Source organism: Pelecanus crispus, chromosome W, assembly GCF_030463565.1.
Source record: "Pelecanus crispus isolate bPelCri1 chromosome W, bPelCri1.pri, whole genome shotgun sequence".
Lineage (NCBI taxonomy): Eukaryota > Metazoa > Chordata > Aves > Pelecaniformes > Pelecanidae > Pelecanus > Pelecanus crispus.
In genome coordinates this window covers 18,835,410-18,854,486 of record NC_134675.1, presented here as the reverse complement: position 1 = coordinate 18,854,486, position 19,077 = coordinate 18,835,410, and the positions used below count along the sequence as shown (strand labels likewise).

The window sequence follows — 19,077 nt, the reverse complement described above, 5'->3', positions numbered from 1 at the left end:
CTCACTACAACCTCCTTTCAGGTAGTTGTAGAGAGCGATAAGGTCTCCCCTCAGCCTCCTCTTTTCCAGGCTAAACAACCCCAGTTCCCTCAGCCGCTCCTCATAAGACTTGTTCTCCAGACCCTTCACCAGCTTCGTTGCCTGCCTCTGAACACGCTCCAGCACCTCAATGTCTGTCTTGTATTGAGGGGCCCAAAACTGGACACAGTATTCCAGGTGTGGCCTCACCAGCGCCGAGTACAGGGGGACAATCACCTCCCTGCTCCTGCTGGCCACAGCATTCCTGATACAAGCCAGGATGCTGTTGGCCTTCTTGGCCACCTGGGCACACTGCTGGCTCATGTTCAGCCGGCTATCTACTAACACCCCCAGGTCCTTTTCGGCCAGGCAGCTTTCCAGCCACTCCTCCCCAAGCCTGTAGCGTTGCATGGGGTTGTTGTGACCGAAGTGCAGGACCCGGCACTTGGCCTTGTTGAACCTCATACAGTTGGCCACGGCCCATCGATCCAGTCTGTCCAGGTCCCCCTGCAGGGCCATCCTACCCTCGAGCAGATCGACACTCCCACCCAATTTGGTGTCGTCTGCAAACTTACTGAGGGTGCACTCGATCCCCTCATCCAGATCATTGATAAAGATATTGAACAAGACTGGCCCTAAAACAGAGCCCTGGGGAACACCGCTCGTGACCGGCCGCCAACTGGACTTAACACCATTTATCACTACTCTCTGGGCTCGGCCACCCAACCAGTTCTTTACCCAGCGAAGAGTATGCCTGTCTAAGCCGTGAGCTGCCAGCTTCCCGAGGAGGATATTATGCGAGACGGTGTCAAAAGCTTTGCTAAAGTCGAGGTAGATGACATCCACAGCCTTTCCATCACCTACCAGGCGGGTCACCAGGTCATAGAAGGAGATCAGGTTGGTCAAGCAGGACCTGCCTTTTGTGAACCCATGCTGGCTGGGCCTGATCCCCTGGTTGACCTGTACTTGCCTGTGGAGTTCGCTCAAGATGAACCTCTCCATAATCTTCCCCGGCACCGAGGTCAGGCTGACAGGCCTGTAGTTCCCCGGGTCCTCCTTCCGGCCCTTCTTGTAGATGGGCGTCACATTGGCAAGCCTCCAGTCATCAGGGACCTCCCCTGTTAACCAGGACTGTTGATAGATGATGGAAAGTGGCTTGGCAAGCTCCTCTGCCAGCTCCCTCAGTACTCTCGGCTGGATCCCATCCGGCCCCATAGACTTGTGAGCGTCCAGGTGGCATAGCAGGTCATTAACTGCTTCCTCCTGGACTATGAGGGCTCCATTCTGGTCCCTATCCCTATCCTCTTGCTCAAGGGCCTGAGTACCCTGGGGATGACCGGTCTGGCTGTTGAACACAGAGGCAAAGAAGGCGTTAAGTACTTCAGCCTTTTCCTTGTCCTCGGTGACAATGTTCCCCCCCCACATCCAGCAAAGAATGGAGATCCTCCTTGGCTCTCCTTTTATTGCTGATGTACTTATAAAAGCATTTTTTATTGTCTTTTACAGCACTGGCCAGATTGAGTTCTAGCTGGGCTTTTGCCTTTCTAATTTCCTCCCTGCAGGACCTAACAAGATCCCTGTACTCCTCCTGAGCTGCCCGCCCCTTCTGCCAAAGGCGGTAGACTCTCCTTTTTTCCCTGAGTCCCCGCAAAAGCTCCCTATTCAGCCAGGCCGGTCGATTTCCCCTCCGGTTGGTCTTACGACACACGGGGACAGCCCGCTCCTGCGCCCTTAAGACTTCCTTCTTGAAGAGGGCCCAGCCTTCCTGGACCCCTTTGCCCTTCAGGACTGCCTCCCAAGGGACTTTCCCAACCAGGGTCCTGAAGAGGGCAAAGTCTGCCCTCCGGAAGTCCATGGTAATAGTTTTGGTGCCCCTCTGCTTAGCATCACCCAAAATTGAGAACTTTATCATGTCGTGGTCGCTAAGCCCGAGACGGCCTCCGACCTCGACATTTCCCACAAGCCCTTCTCTGTTGGTAAACAGCAGGTCAAGCGGGGCACCTCCCCTGGTAGGCTCGCTTACCAGCTGCATTAGAAAGTTATCCCCCACATGCTCTAGGAACTTCCAAGACTGCTGCCTCTCTGCTGTGTGGTATTTCCAGCAGATGTCTGGCAAGTTGAAGTCCCCCATGAGAACAAGGGCTAGCGATTGCGACACTTCTGCCAGCCGCTTATAGAATGCCTCATCTACCTCTACCTCCTGGTTGGGTGGTCTATAGCAGACTCCCAACAGGACATCCGCCTTTCCAGCCTTCCCCCTCATCCTTACCCATAAGCATTCCACCTTGTCATCACCACTGTCAAGCTCTATGCAGTCGAAACACTCCCTAACATACAGAGCCACCCCACCGCCTTTCCTACCCTGCCTATCCCTTCTGAAGAGCTTATAGCCCTCCAGTGCAGCACTCCAGTCATGAGAGTCGTCCCACCACGTTTCCGTGATGGCGACTATGTCATAGCCATCCTGCTGCACAAGGGCCTCCAGCTCCTCCTGTTTGTTGCCCATGCTACGTGCATTGCTGTACATGCACTTAAGCTGGGCTGTCGATTTTGCCCCCAATGTTGCCATGCCGCCCCTGGGCTCCTTACTAGCGGGCCTGTTTATATCCCCTTCCCCCTTCAAACCTAGTTTAAAGCCCTCTCAATGAGTCCCGCCAACTCTTGGGCGAGAATCCTTTTCCCCCTTGGAGACAGCCGATCTCCATCAGCCGCCAGCAGGCCCGGTGCTGTGTAGACCTCCCTGTGATCGAAGAACCCAAAATTCCAGCGATGGCACCAGCCTCTGAGCCACCTGTTAATCAGGTGAGTTTTCCCATTCCTTTCAGTGTTCCTTGCTGCCACTGACGGGATAGAGGAAAACACAACCTGTGCTCCCGATCCTGCGAGCAATCGCCCCAGTGCCCTGAAGTCCCTCTTCATTGGCCTAGGACTACTCTCTGCAATCTCGTCACTGCCCACCTGTATAACCAGCAGTGGGTCATAATCGGAGGGCCTTCACGAGGTCAGGCAGTTTCCTCGTAATGTCCCTAACCCGGGCCCCAGGGAGGCAGCAGACTTCCCTGTGGGATGGGTCCGGGCGGCAGATCGGGCCCTCAGTTCCCCGCAGGAGGGAATCCCCCACCACAATCACCCTCCTTTTTTTCTTAACAGGGGCAGTCGTAATCCGTGGGGGTGACTGACTGACCCTCGGCAACCCCCTGGCTGGACCTTCCCCTTCACCTCCCTCCCCGCTTGCCTGGCCCTCAACCTCCAGAGCCCCGTATCTGTTGTGTAGGGGCAGCTGGGGAGGTGAGGGAGGCCGGGAGGGGATTCGCCTGCCTCCCCGGGCAGGGACCTGTTTCCATTCCCCCCCGTCTCCTGGATCCCCTCCTTCTGCTTGCCGGCAAGAGGGTAGGGGATCCTCTGCTCCTTGTGGGGCCTCTGCCCGCTGCCCTGGCCCCAGGGACGGCAGGGTGCGGCTCCACCAGTCTATCTCCTGCTCACACTCCCTGATGCTCCTCAGCCTTTCCACCTCCTCCTTCAGCTCTGCCACCAGGCTGAGCAGATCATCCACCTGCTCACACCGAAGACATTTGCCGTCCCCGCTGCTGTCTGGCACAAGCGACAGGCCCAGGCACTCCCTGCAGCCAGTGACCTGGACGGCCGCGTGTCTGTGCGGGAGCTCCGTCTGGGTCGCCGCATTCCTTTTGGCGGCGGCTTTCAGGCGGGTGGTGACCATGGCTGCCAGGTGTTCTCCTGGGAGGACGGTGACCACTGCCTGGGTTCCCCTTTGGAACTTGGAGGGGGGGACACTCAGCCTTTCCTGCGCGCCCTGACTGCGCGAACTGACGCGCAAACTGACGCGCCACGCCCTCCTGACGCGCCACGCCCTGTTTGCCCGTCCTGGTCGCCGCGCTCCAGAAGCTCTCTGGATGGAATGCAGCTGGATGCAAGGAATCTATCCCACAGAAGTTCCTAAGCCTGTAACCTTGGATGTCGCAACCCAGGGGAGCCTGGTGTGCTGATTCTGAGAGGAGCTGCCCAGGGGGTGGAGTGGTGTGGAGACATCACGGCCAAGCCCTGTGATAAGGGAACTCGAAGGGGCACCATGGTCCTGATAAGCTGCATAAGTGATACCCTGCGTCAGCAAACTATCATGATGTTGACAAAAATGCTGTCCTTTAGTAACTTTTACTCATTATAATGTCATTATAATACTAGAACACACTCCCATCTCAAAACCCACCCGCCTCCAAGGTAAGACCCCCCCTCACTGAGCCTGCGCTCTGAATTTTTCTGAGCCTGTACCTTTAAAACAAAGCGAGAAAGTTTTACACCAATCGTAACAAAAGTATGTATGACTAGAGTCCCTCAAGCTCCACCTAATGTGTAAAATACTATAAAATTGGCCTAAGGGAAAGGGGATGTTAGGGAAGACATCACCGTGTACTACTCTGACCTCTGGGATCAGTCGACGGGCTGAGCCTCTCTTCCCCCCCATCGGGACGCCTTTGGGTAAGAATCTAACACTTGGTTATACCAAGTGCCTCCGCGGGAAACTTAGAAACCTCTATAGAGTCACTTTATGTCTTTTGATGCATCTGTGTTATTCTAACCTTTGGCAATCGTAGGTGCCTTGCAGTCAGTGAATTTATCACCGGTAATCCAAAGAACCTGTGTGTCCGTTGCTTTAATAAATTGCTTTGATTTATTGGTCTAGCGTGATAGTGGTCATTGAACGCGATCACACACTTTAAGTGTGGCCGTGATAGTTCATGCAGCACGACTAGACGAAAGGTGCCTACGTTATTTGTGAATCCGTAATCGTGATAGTTCAGTGTGCTGAACGCGACCGGACTTATAACGATAAATTGGGTACCTTCCAAAGCCGAAAGGTGCCTGCGTTATTTGTGAATCCGGAATCGTGATAGTTCAGTGTGCTGAACGCGACCGGACTTATAACGATAAATTGGGTACCTTCCAAAGCCTCTCTTCACGCAACAGATGGCTGGGCCCAAAGAGTTGTGGTGAATGGAGTTAAGTCCAGTTGGTGGCTGGTCACAAGTGGTGTTCCCCAGGGCTCAGTATTGGGGCCAGTTCTGTTTAACATCTTTATCAATGATCTGTATGAGGGGATCGAGTGCACCCTCGGTAAGTTTGCAGATGACACCAAGTTGGGTGGGAGTGTCGATCTGCTGGAGGGTAGGATGGCCCTGCAGAGGGATGTGGACAGGCTGGATCGATGGGCCGAGGCCAACTGTATGAGATTCAACAAGGCCAAGTGCCGGGTCCTGCACTTGGGTCACAACAACCCCATGCAATGCTACAGGCTTGGGGAAGAGTGGATGGAAAGCTGCCTGGCCGAAAAGGACCTGGGGGTGTTGGTCGACAGCCGGCTGAATATGAGCCAGCAGTGTGCCCAGGTGGCCAAGAAGGCCAATAGCATCCTGGCTTGTATCAGTGTAATGGTTTAACCCCAGCCAGCAACAAAACACCACACACCTGCTCACTCACTCTCCCCACAATGGGATGGGGGAGAGAATCAGAAGGGTAAAAGTGAGAAAACTTGTGGGTTGAGGTAAAGACAGTTTAATAGGTAAAGCAAAAGCTGTGCACACAAGCAAAGCAAAATAAGGAATTCATTCACTACTTCCCATCGGCAGGCAGGTATTCAGCCATCTCCAGGAAAGCAGGGCTCCATCATGCATAATGGTTACTTGGGAAGACAAATACCATAACTCCGAATGTCCCCCCCTTCCTTCTTCCTCCCCCAGCTTTATATGCTGAGCATGATGTCATATGGTGTGGAATATCCCTTTGGTCAGTTGGGGTCAGCTGTCCCAGCTGTGTCCCCTCCCAACTTCTTTGTGGATCCCCATCCTACTCTCTGGCAGGGCAGTGTGAGAAGCAGAAAAGGCCTTGACTCTGTGTAAGCCCTGCTCAGCAATAATGAAAGCATCTCTGTATTATCAACACTGTTTTCAGCACAAAAAACATAGCCCCATACTAGCTACTATGAAGGTAATTAACTCTATCCCAGCCAAAACCAGCACAATCAGCAATAGTGTGGCCAGCAGGACTAGGGAAGTGATCGTCCCCCTGTACTCAGCACTAGTGAGGCCACACCTCTAATACTGTGTTGAATTTTGGGCCCCTCAGTACAAGGAAGACATTGAGGTGCTGGAGCACATCCAAAGATGATCAACGAAGCTGGTGAAGGGTCTAGAGAACAGGCCTTATGAGGAGCGGCTGAGGGAACTGGGGTTGTTTAGCCTGGAGAAGAGGAGGCTGAGGGGAGACCTTATCGCTCTCTACAACTACCTGAAAGGAGGTTGTAGCAAGGTGGGTGTCCGTCTCTTCTCCCAAGTAACAAGTGATAAGACGAGAGGAAATGGCCTCAGGTTGTGCCAGGGGAGGTTTAGATTGGATATTAGGAAAAATTTCTTCACCAAAAGGGTTGTCAAGCCCAGGGAAGTGGTTGAGTCGCCACCCCTGGAGGTATTTAAAAGACATGTAGATGCTTAGGGACATGGTTTAGTGGTGGAATTGGTAGTTTTAGGTTAATGGTGGGACTCGATGATCTTAAGGGTCTTTTCCAACCTAAATGATTCTATGATAAAGCCTTTAGATTTGAACGTTAGCTTTGAAATTACAGTCTGTTCTGAAGGAGATGGTTCTGGCTCCAGCAGCACTTTTTTCGTTAAGTCATTCTAGCAGCTGGGTTGAATTTTTCCTTCTGAGTTCTATGGAAAGAATGACAATAGGTGCTGAAAATTATGGAACAGACTTAAAGCTATGTAGCTTTTAAAATCAGGATGGAAAAACTAGTTTCTATGGGCAAAAGAAATGACCACTTAAAGAAGCTGTTATTTTCCCATTTTAATGTGTTTATTCATGTATCTTTGTCCTGGGATATAGATGCATTTCCCCATTACTATTTAATGTAGTAGTATACTTAGTGAGTATTGGAAATATATCGCTATTATGCCATATCTTTAAACCTTCATCCACTTCTAAGCTGTGACAGTTCTGTGGATTTGCTTTCACAAATTATGTTGAATTCAGTCTATATTACTAGCTTTTCTTTAGTTGTCAATTTTTCTTCACTGTATCATAGCTTCTAATGTAGTCCTTTTTCTAGTGAGGAATACATATAATTAAGATTGACATTCAGGGTTACAGTATTTCACTGATTAATTCTCTTAAAAAAAGATACTACCTATATTTGTTCAATATCTAATAATCTTTTTCCCCTGCAAAATCTGATAGCAAATGGGGAAGCTGAATGAGAATTTTATCAACTTCCTGACCTTCAGGAGCTGTTTGCTGATGAGTTATACTTTTCTTTGTAAAAAAATCTACATTTTTTTTCCCATCCTATGCATTTGTCTGATAAACTCCAAAAATAAAGGTACAGTCTTATCAACAATTGATCCAAATAGCACGCTTGGATTTTGTATCTGCATCATGCACTTCTTTTTATAATTCATGATTAAGTCTTTATTCTACAAAGTAAATTGAAGCAAGTTTGTTCCTCTTTTCAGTATCTTGGAAATATCCAGTTGAATCTCTTTTTTTTTTTGAGCAGCAACAGTACCAATTTTAGTCCTTTTCATAAACTGCCTCACTTTTCAATCTCTTGATGTCCTATCTGGTAAAAACTGACTAAAGCAACTGTTAATACTAACTTTTATGAACTATCAGGAGAGATTCTTTGTAGGTCAGTAAGAACTTTTAGTTTCTTTAAAATACTGTCTCACTCTCTTATTAATTAGCACCCCCCTTAAAAAACTAATATATTAGGATTTGGTTTTCCAGTAAGTAAAATTAAGAAACTGTTGTTTCTTATATATATCTAGTTGCTTCACAAAACAGATTAATAGTACTTCATTAAAAAATACATTTAATAAGTCTTTTCTCTAAGCTTCTTTCTATTTCTCTATTTTAGTGCTGATGAACTACTCCTGACAGAGATGATGTTCAATGGTCTCTTCAATGACTTATCTGCAGAACAGGCAACTGCACTACTAAGCTGTTTTGTATTTCAAGAGAATGTGATTTACTTCTTGAATTTATGAATTCTAGACATTCCTGTCTACCAACAGTATTGCTTTTAAATCAATTCCAGAAATTGGTCATAACAGTACAAGTCATGGCACATTTTTATCTTTTCCTAAGGTGATTGACATGAACTCTCATTGAACTTACCAAAAGTATTGCAGCTTCAGTGCTAAAACGCACAGAAAAAAACAGGTCCATACCAGTTATTTTAAAATACCAGCGAGAATTGTTTGAAAGATCTCTCACGTAGAAAAACACACTTGAAAAAATTACGTCTCCCCCGTCCCCCCTTCCCAGTGTAGCCTAAAGTCTAATTGCAGCTTTAGGTGCTTCTGCCTTTTCCTTGTCCTCAGTGACAATGTTCCCCCCCGCATCCAGCAAAGGATGGAGATCCTCCTTGGCTCTCCTTTTATTGCTGATGTACTTGTAAAAGCATTTTTTATTATCTTTTACAGCATTGGCCAGATTGAGTTCTAGCTGGGCTTTTGCCTTTCTAATTTCCTCCCTGCAGGACCTAACAAGATCCCTGTACTCCTCCTGAGTTGCCCGCCCCTTCTTCCAAAGGCGGTAGACTCTCCTTTTTCCCCTGAGTCCCCGCAAAAGCTCCCTGTTCAGCCAGGCCGGTCGTTTTCCCCACCGGTTGGTCTTGCAGCACACGGGGACAGCCCGCTCCTGCGCCCTTAAGACTTCCTTCTTGAAGAAGGCCCAGCCTTCCTGGACCCCTTTGCCTTTCAGGACTGCCTCCCAAGGGACTTTCCCAACCAGGGTCCTGAAGAGGCCAAAGTCTGCCCTCCGGAAGTCCATCGTAACAGTTTTGCTGCCCCTCCGCTTGGCATCACCCAGAATCGAGAACTTTATCATATCACGGTCGCTAAGCCCAAGACGGCCTCCGACCTCGACATTTCCCACAAGCCCTTCTCTATTAGTAAACAGCAGGTCAAGCGAGGCACCTCCCCTGGTAGGCTCGCTTACCAGCTGCGTCAGAAAGTTATCCCCCACATGCTCTAGGAACTTTTGAGACTGCTGCCTCTCTGCTGTATGGTATTTCCAGCAGATGTCTGGCAAGTTGAAGTCGCCCACGAGAACAAGGGCTGGCGATTGCAAGACTTCTGCCAGCTGCTTATAGAACGCTTCATCTACCTCTACATCCTGGTTGGGTGGTCTATAGCAGACTCCCAACAGGACATCCGCCTTGCTGGCCTTCCCCCTCTTCCTTACCCATAAGCACTTGACCTTATCATCACCACTGTCGAGCTCTATACAGTCAAAACACTCCCTAACATACAGAGCCACCCCACCACCTCTCCTTCCTTGCCTATCCCTTCTGAAGAGCTTATAGCCATCCAGTGCAGCGCTCCAGTCATGAGAATCGTCCCACCACATTTCTGTGATGGTGACTATGTCATAGCCATCCTGCTGCACAAGGGCTTCCAGCTCCTCCTGTTTGTTGCCCATGCTGCGTGCATTGGTGTACATGCACTTGAGCTGTGCTATCGATTTCACCCCTAATGATGCCATGCTGCCCCTGGGCTCCTCACTAGCGGGCCCGTTTATATCCCCTTCCCCTTCCCCCTTCAAACCTAGTTTAAAGCCCTCTCAATGAGTCCCGCCAACTCGTGGACTGCACGTCCAGGTCGCCCGGACCCATCCCACAGGGAAGTCTGCTGCCTCCCTGGGGCCCAGGTTAGGGATGTTACTAGGAAACTGCCTGACCTCGTGAGGCCCTCCGACTATTACCTGTTGCTGGTTGTACAGGTGGGCAGTGATAAGATCGCACATAGAAGTCCTAAGGGAATGAAGAGGGACTTCAGGGCACTGGGGCGATTGGTCGCAGGATTGGGAGCGCAGGTAGTATTTTCCTCAATCCCGTCAGTGGCAGCTAGGAGTGCTAAAAGGAACGGGAAAACTCACCTGATTAACAGGTGGCTGAGAGGGCTTTAAACTAGGTTTGAAGGGGGAAGGGGAAGGGGATCCACCCAAGAGTACTGAGGGAGCTGGCAGAGGAGCTTTCCAAGCCACTTTCCATTATCTATCAGCAGTCCTGGTTAACAGGGGAGGTCCCTGATGACTGGAGGCTTGCCAATGTGATGCCCATCTACAAGAAGGGCCAGAAGGAGGACCCGGGGAACTACAGGCCTGTCAGCCTGACCTCGGTGCCAGGGAAGATTATGGAGAGGTTCATCTTGAGTGAACTCAACAGGCAAGTGCAGGTCAACCAGGGGATCAGGCCCAGCCAGCATGGGTTCATGAAAGGCAGGTCCTGCTTGACCAACCTGATCTCCTTTTATGAGCTGGTGACCCGCCTGGTAGATGATGGAAAGGCTGTGGATGTCATTTACCTGGACTTCAGCAAAGCTTTTGACACCATCTCCCACAATATTCTCATTTTTAGAGTGCTGTGTCATGGTCATTGAATTTTCAGTAAGTCTGATGTTATTAATCTGGGAATCTGAATTTGTTATCTGTGCCATATTTCTTGTTTTGCAGATATGATCAGCTGTTTTATCTTGTTTTGTTTTCAGGCACATGAAGTAATAGATGTTTCAGGGCAAATCTAAAATCCTTGGAATACACCTAATCATGCAATATTCTGCCAAAGGGGGCAGAATTTTATCCTTGAAGCATGTGAATTGATGCAGCATGAATCAAAGGATCATTCAAACTTGATATGACAGAGACTTCTGTGACTAACAAGTTTTTACAGGGTGTTCTAGATGCCTTTTACTCTTACATATAAAAACATGGCTGTTCCTATTCAAGGTTTTAGTACCTAAAAAATTGTAGGAAACCCATTGAAGGAAACAGCACACATTCAAAAAGCAGTTATAGATTAAGTCACATCTGGTCAGCATTTTCTGAAAGCCATTGGTATACCTAAACTTACAAAGAGTAATATTAACAGCAAATGTTAATGACATTTATACTCCTCCTTTATTAGTAGTTACTGATAGAAATCTTTTTTTCTCTCATAATTTTCTAGACATCTCCAATTCTAGTATTTTCTCTAGTATATATGTGCTGCTATGAGTTTAGTCTCCTCTTCTTTCAAGCCAGCATTATGCTTTCTGTGGCTTTGACTGGATACTGATTTGGTATATGTGGATATTATTTTCAAATTCTAATTCAGAGAACAGCAGTGGACTGTGGATCTTGTACATGACTGCTGTGAGTGCTTTCTGCAAATGTAGGACAGAAGACGGAGGAACAGTTTGCAATGAAAAATATTGCCCAGTAAAACTGAACTAACAAGGGATTCCTCTCCCCCCCCCATCTCTCCCGCCCCCTTTGGCTTTGTGAACAATACTCTTTAACCGCCATATCTGCATGTTTGTGTTCTTTAAATAGATGTCAGATGTTAAGTGTGCAGTTTGGGGTGTATAAAGATGTGGCCTACAAGATATAGCTTCCTGTTTGCTGCAGATACAAGCTGTTACGCTTGAAAGATTTTTTTTTTTTTTTGTGATCTTTATTGTGGGGAAATACTTGAACTTATAAACCTGCAAATTAAACAGATTCCCCAAATTTTTGGTAAAATTTTGGTAAAATTCCTTCTTCAAGAAGGAAGTCTTAAGGGCGCAGGAGCGGGCTGTCCCCGTGTGCTGCAAGACCAACCGGTGGGGAAAACGACCGGCCTGGCTGAACAGGGAGCTTTTGCGGGGACTCAGGGGAAAAAGGAGAGTCTACCGCCTTTGGAAGAAGGGGCGGGCAACTCAGGAGGAGTACAGGGATCTTGTTAGGTCCTGCAGGGAGGAAATTAGAAAGGCAAAAGCCCAGCTAGAACTCAATCTGGCCAATGCTGTAAAAGATAATAAAAAATGCTTTTACAAGTACATCAGCAATAAAAGGAGAGCCAAGGAGGATCTCCATCCTTTGCTGGATGCGGGGGGGAACATTGTCACTGAGGACAAGGAAAAGGCAGAAGCACCTAAAGCTGCAATTAGACTTTAGGCTACACTGGGAAGGGGGGACGGGGGAGACGTAATTTTTTCAAGTGTGTTTTTCTACGTGAGAGATCTTTCAAACAATTCTCGCTGGTATTTTAAAATAACTGGTATGGACCTGTTTTTTCTGTGCGTTTTAGCACTGAAGCTGCAATACTTTTGGTAAGTTCAATGAGAGTTCATGTCAATCACCTTAGGAAAAGATAAAAATGTGCCATGACTTGTACTGTTATGACCAATTTCTGGAATTGATTTAAAAGCAATACTGTTGGTAGACAGGAATGTCTAGAATTCATAAATTCAAGAAGTAAATCACATTCTCTTGAAATACAAAACAGCTTAGTAGTGCAGTTGCCTGTTCTGCAGATAAGTCATTGAAGAGACCATTGAACATCATCTCTGTCAGGAGTAGTTCATCAGCACTAAAATAGAGAAATAGAAAGAAGCTTAGAGAAAAGACTTATTAAATGTATTTTTTAATGAAGTACTATTAATCTGTTTTGTGAAGCAACTAGATATATATAAGAAACAACAGTTTCTTAATTTTACTTACTGGAAAACCAAATCCTAATATATTAGTTTTTTAAGGGGGGTGCTAATTAATAAGAGAGTGAGACAGTATTTTAAAGAAACTAAAAGTTCTTACTGACCTACAAAGAATCTCTCCTGATAGTTCATAAAAGTTAGTATTAACAGTTGCTTTAGTCAGTTTTTACCAGATAGGACATCAAGAGATTGAAAAGTGAGGCAGTTTATGAAAAGGACTAAAATTGGTACTGTTGCTGCTCAAAAAAAAAAAGAGATTCAACTGGATATTTCCAAGATACTGAAAAGAGGAACAAACTTGCTTCAATTTACTTTGTAGAATAAAGACTTAATCATGAATTATAAAAAGAAGTGCATGATGCAGATACAAAATCCAAGCGTGCTATTTGGATCAATTGTTGATAAGACTGTACCTTTATTTTTGGAGTTTATCAGACAAATGCATAGGATGGGAAAAAAAATGTAGATTTTTTTACAAAGAAAAGTATAACTCATCAGCAAACAGCTCCTGAAGGTCAGGAAGTTGATAAAATTCTCATTCAGCTTCCCCATTTGCTATCAGATTTTGCAGGGGAAAAAGATTATTAGATATTGAACAAATATAGGTAGTATCTTTTTTTAAGAGAATTAATCAGTGAAATACTGTAACCCTGAATGTCAATCTTAATTATATGTATTCCTCACTAGAAAAAGGACTACATTAGAAGCTATGATACAGTGAAGAAAAATTGACAACTAAAGAAAAGCTAGTAATATAGACTGAATTCAACATAATTTGTGAAAGCAAATCCACAGAACTGTCACAGCTTAGAAGTGGATGAAGGTTTAAAGATATGGCATAATAGCGATATATTTCCAATACTCACTAAGTATACTACTACATTAAATAGTAATGGGGAAATGCATCTATATCCCAGGACAAAGATACATGAATAAACACATTAAAATGGGAAAATAACAGCTTCTTTAAGTGGTCATTTCTTTTGCCCATAGAAACTAGTTTTTCCATCCTGATTTTAAAAGCTACATAGCTTTAAGTCTGTTCCATAATTTTCAGCACCTATTGTCATTCTTTCCATAGAACTCAGAAGGAAAAATTCAACCCAGCTGCTAGAATGACTTAACGAAAAAAGTGCTGCTGGAGCCAGAACCATCTCCTTCAGAACAGACTGTAATTTCAAAGCTAACGTTCAAATCTAAAGGCTTTATCATAGAATCATTTAGGTTGGAAAAGACCCTTAAGATCATCGAGTCCCACCATTAACCTAAAACTACCAATTCCACCACTAAACCATGTCCCTAAGCATCTACATGTCTTTTAAATACCTCCAGGGGTGGCGACTCAACCACTTCCCTGGGCTTGACAACCCTTTTGGTGAAGAAATTTTTCCTAATATCCAATCTAAACCTCCCCTGGCACAACCTGAGGCCATTTCCTCTCGTCTTATCACTTGTTACTTGGGAGAAGAGACGGACACCCACCTTGCTACAACCTCCTTTCAGGTAGTTGTAGAGAGCGATAAGGTCTCCCCTCAGCCTCCTCTTCTCCAGGCTAAACAACCCCAGTTCCCTCAGCCGCTCCTCATAAGGCCTGTTCTCTAGACCCTTCACCAGCTTCGTTGATCATCTTTGGATGTGCTCCAGCACCTCAATGTCTTCCTTGTACTGAGGGGCCCAAAATTCAACACAGTATTAGAGGTGTGGCCTCACTAGTGCTGAGTACAGGGGGACGATCACTTCCCTAGTCCTGCTGGCCACACTATTGCTGATTGTGCTGGTTTTGGCTGGGATAGAGTTAATTACCTTCATAGTAGCTAGTATGGGGCTATGTTTTTTGTGCTGAAAACAGTGTTGATAATACAGAGATGCTTTCATTATTGCTGAGCAGGGCTTACACAGAGTCAAGGCCTTTTCTGCTTCTCACACTGCCCTGCCAGAGAGTAGGATGGGGATCCACAAAGAAGTTGGGAGGGGACACAGCTGGGACAGCTGACCCCAACTGACCAAAGGGATATTCCACACCATATGACATCATGCTCAGCATATAAAGCTGGGGGAGGAAGAAGGAAGGGGGGGACATTCGGAGTTATGGTATTTGTCTTCCCAAGTAACCATTATGCATGATGGAGCCCTGCTTTCCTGGAGATGGCTGAATACCTGCCTGCCGATGGGAAGTAGTGAATGAATTCCTTATTTTGCTTTGCTTGTGTGCACAGCTTTTGCTTTACCTATTAAACTGTCTTTACCTCAACCCACAAGTTTTCTCACTTTTACCCTTCTGATTCTCTCCCCCATCCCATTGTGGGGAGAGTGAGTGAGCAGGTGTGTGGTGTTTTGTTGCTGGCTGGGGTTAAACCATTACACTGATACAAGCCAGGATGCCATTGGCCTTCTTGGCCACCTGGGCACACTGCTGGCTCATATTCAGCCGGCTGTCGACCAACACCCCCAGGTCCTTTTCGGCCAGGCAGCTTTCCATCCACTCTTCCCCAAGCCTGTAGCATTGCATGGGGTTGTTGTGACCCAAGTGCAGGACCCGGCACTTGGCCTTGTTGAATCTCATACAGTTGGCCTCGGCCCATCGATCCAGCCTGTCCACATCCCTCTGCAGGGCCATCCTACCCTCCAGCAGATCGACACTCCCACCCAACTTGGTGTCATCTGCAAACTTACCGAGGGTGCACTCGATCCCCTCATACAGATCATTGATAAAGATGTTAAACAGAACTGGCCCCAATACTGAGCCCTGGGGAACACCACTTGTGACCAGCCACCAACTGGACTTAACTCCATTCACCACAACTCTTTGGGCCCAGCCATCTGTTGCGTGAAGAGAGGCTTTGGAAGGTACCCAATTTATCGTTATAAGTCCGGTCGCGTTCAGCACACTGAACTATCACGATTCCGGATTCACAAATAACGCAGGCACCTTTCGGCTTTGGAAGGTACCCAATTTATCGTTATAAGTCCGGTCGCGTTCAGCACACTGAACTATCACGATTACGGATTCACAAATAACGTAGGCACCTTTCGTCTAGTCGTGCTGCATGAACTATCACGGCCACACTTAAAGTGTGTGATCGCGTTCAATGACCACTATCACGCTAGACCAATAAATCAAAGCAATTTATTAAAGCAACGGACACACAGGTTCTTTGGATTACCGGTGATAAATTCACTGACTGCAAGGCACCTACGATTGCCAAAGGTTAGAATAACACAGATGCATCAAAAGACATAAAGTGACTCTATAGAGGTTTCTAAGTTTCCCGCGGAGGCACTTGGTATAACCAAGTGTTAGATTCTTACCCAAAGGCGTCCCGATGGGGGGGAAGAGAGGCTCAGCCCGTCGACTGATCCCAGAGGTCAGAGTAGTACACGGTGATGTCTTCCCTAACATCCCCTTTCCCTTAGGCCAATTTTATAGTATTTTACACATTAGGTGGAGCTTGAGGGACTCTAGTCATACATACTTTTGTTACGATTGGTGTAAAACTTTCTCGCTTTGTTTTAAAGGTACAGGCTCAGAAAAATTCAGAGCGCAGGCTCAGTGAGGGGGGGGTCTTACCTTGGAGGCGGGTGGGTTTTGAGATGGGAGTGTGTTCTAGTATTATAATGACATTATAATGAGTAAAAGTTACTAAAGGACAGCATTTTTGTCAACATCATGATAGTTTGCTGACGCAGGGTATCACTTATGCAGCTTATCAGGACCATGGTGCCCCTTCGAGTTCCCTTATCACAGGGCTTGGCCGTGATGTCTCCACACCACTCCACCCCCTGGGCAGCTCCTCTCAGAATCAGCACACCAGGCTCCCCTGGGTTGCGACATCCAAGGTTACAGGCTTAGGAACTTCTGTGGGATAGATTCCTTGCATCCAGCTGCATTCCATCCAGAGAGCTTCTTCAATGCTGTACCTTTCTTGTAATCGTAAATCTACGTCTGGTGTCTAAGTCACCTCCAGCAATCACTCCACACCATCCAGCCAGTGTTTTACCCAGCAAAGAGAATATCCATCCAAGCCATGAGCAGCCAGTTTCTCCAGGAGAATGCTGTAGGAAACAGTGTCAAAGGCTTTACTGAAGTCCAGGTAAACAACATCCACAGCCTTTCCCTCGTCCACTAAGCAGGTCACCTTGTCATAGAAGGAGATCAGGTTGGTCAAGCAGGCCGTGCCTTTCATAAACCCATGCTGGCTGGGCCTGATCCCCTGGTTGACCTGCACATGCCACGTGATGGCACTGAAGATGAGCTGCTCCATAACCTTCCCTGGCACCGAGGTCAGACTGACAGGCCTGTAGTTCCCCGGATCCTCCTTCTGGCCCTTCCTGTAGATGGGTGTCACATTTGCTAACCTCCAGTCAACTAGGACCTCCCCGGTTAGACAGGACTGCTGATAAATGATGGAGAGTGGCTTGCTGAGCACTTCCGCCAGCTCCCTCAGTACCCTTGGGTGGATCCCATCCAGCCCCGTAGACTTGTGTGTGTCTAAGTGGTGTAGCAGGTCGCTAACCATTTCTTCCCCTTGGATTATCGGGGCTTCATTCTGCTCCCCGTCCCTGTCTTCCAGCTCAGGGGGATGGGTACCCCGAGAACAATTGGTCTTACTATTAAAGACTGAGGCAAAGTAGGCATTAAGTACCTCAGCCTTTTCCTCAGCCTTTGTCACAATGTTTCCCCCCGCATCCAATAAAGGCTGGAGATTCTCCTTAGCCCTCCTTTTGTTGCTCATGTATTTATAGAAACATTTCTTATTGTCTTTTACGGCAGTAGCCAGATGAATTTCTAGTTGGGCTTTGGCCCTTCTAATTTTCTCCCTGCGTAACCTCACAACATCCTTGTAGTCCTCCTGAGTTGCCTGCCCCCTTCTTCCAAAGGTCATAAACTCTCCTTTTTTTTTCCCTGAGTTCCAGCCAAAGCTCTCTGTTCAGCCAGGCCAGTCTTCTTCCTGGCCAGCTTGTCTTTTGGCACATTATACAACAATGAGAAAGGCTAGATAGGGAAGGCAAAAATATATATGGATAAAATATGGCACAGATAGAAGAAATTCCTCCAGTGACACAGAAGTTGGCAATTTTACATAAAAGGCCGGGGTGATGGGGGAACAAATCAGTTTTACTACTCGTGGTTCTACGAAAAAGCAGTCTAGAAGCAAAAGTTTAAGCAACAGCAGTAACATTCTAGTTTTCCAACTTGAAAAACAAAGAAATGTGACTTTCAAAAGGAAGATGGAAAAACAAAACAAAATCTCTTTTAATAAGTTCTGTATGCACACATTTTTCTCCTTTTTTCTTATGAATATATTAGAGAAGCACCAAAAGATGCTACAGTGTACAGACGCCACCAGAACTTGACAGAAACAGCTTCTTAGACCTAGTAATTAATGCCAATGCTCTCCTGCCAAAACTACAGCAAAAATGCTACCACAGAAAAATATACTTTAAACTTAGTTTTTAATTTAGCCAGCAGAGTAGCCTGTCAAAACATTTCTGAAAAGGAGACTAAAACATGATTTCTGGGGTTATGCAGAGACCAACTATAAACATGGATTTTCGGAAGGAAAAACACATCTGGCTTCTATTGCATCACTGCAGTCTGTATTTTCTTCCACTTTTCCAGAAATCCATTTCTATTGTTTTGCTCTCTTTCTATTTTGACTTCCCAACCCTCAACTCTACAGCAACATCTCAGAGGACAAGCAATCCCATGTCTCATGCACTAGCTTAGGATTCAAGATACAATTCACCAGTTTAAGATAACCTTCTACACAGTGCCAAATGTCAGTCTCACTATGCTCTCAACGCTCACAGCTTCTATAGATTTTCTGACATAACATCTTTCCTATGTATGGCTTAGTGTAGCGCTGTTGGGGATGTCTCAGAAACAAACTAAACAGTTTGAAATATTTGTAGTGCTAAGTGCGCTTTTGAACTACTTATCCCAGACACAAGCAAGCATTTCCTCCATAAATAGGCCAAAAGTTAAAAAATGAACGCAGGACTTAGGGTTTGTCCCACCTTCCATAGTGTTTTTTTTCTTTATACTTTGACTTCAGGGAGGCCTGAGCTTTTTGTAAATTTGGGGTGAAAGGACAAATTTTTTTTGCCTTTGAAAACTACAAAGAAAATAGGAGTTTTGTCTTATTTTCAGAAAAAGCAGTAAGATACATATTTTTCTAATGGAGGGAATGTATATTTTACCTTAACATTTGATTTCTTAGAGAAATTAACAACCACTCTGTGGAGTGATTGCTGGAGGTGACTTAGACACCAGACGTAGATTTACGATTACAAGAAAGGTACAGCATTGAAGAAGCTCTCTGGATGGAATGCAGCTGGATGCAAGGAATCTATCCCACAGAAGTTCCTAAGCCTGTAACCTTGGATGTCGCAACCCAGGGGAGCCTGGTGTGCTGATTCTGAGAGGAGCTGCCCAGGGGGTGGAGTGGTGTGGAGACATCACGGCCAAGCCCTGTGATAAGGGAACTCGAAGGGGCACCATGGTCCTGATAAGCTGCATAAGTGATACCCT

At 46.5% G+C, this 19,077-nt stretch overlaps 1 pseudogene; it reads right to left on the bottom strand.

Moving 5' to 3' along the window:
* The window catches only part of LOC142596472 (exosome RNA helicase MTR4-like), a 74,793-nt pseudogene that overhangs the window by 12,230 nt on the left and 43,486 nt on the right, over window positions 1–19,077 (bottom strand).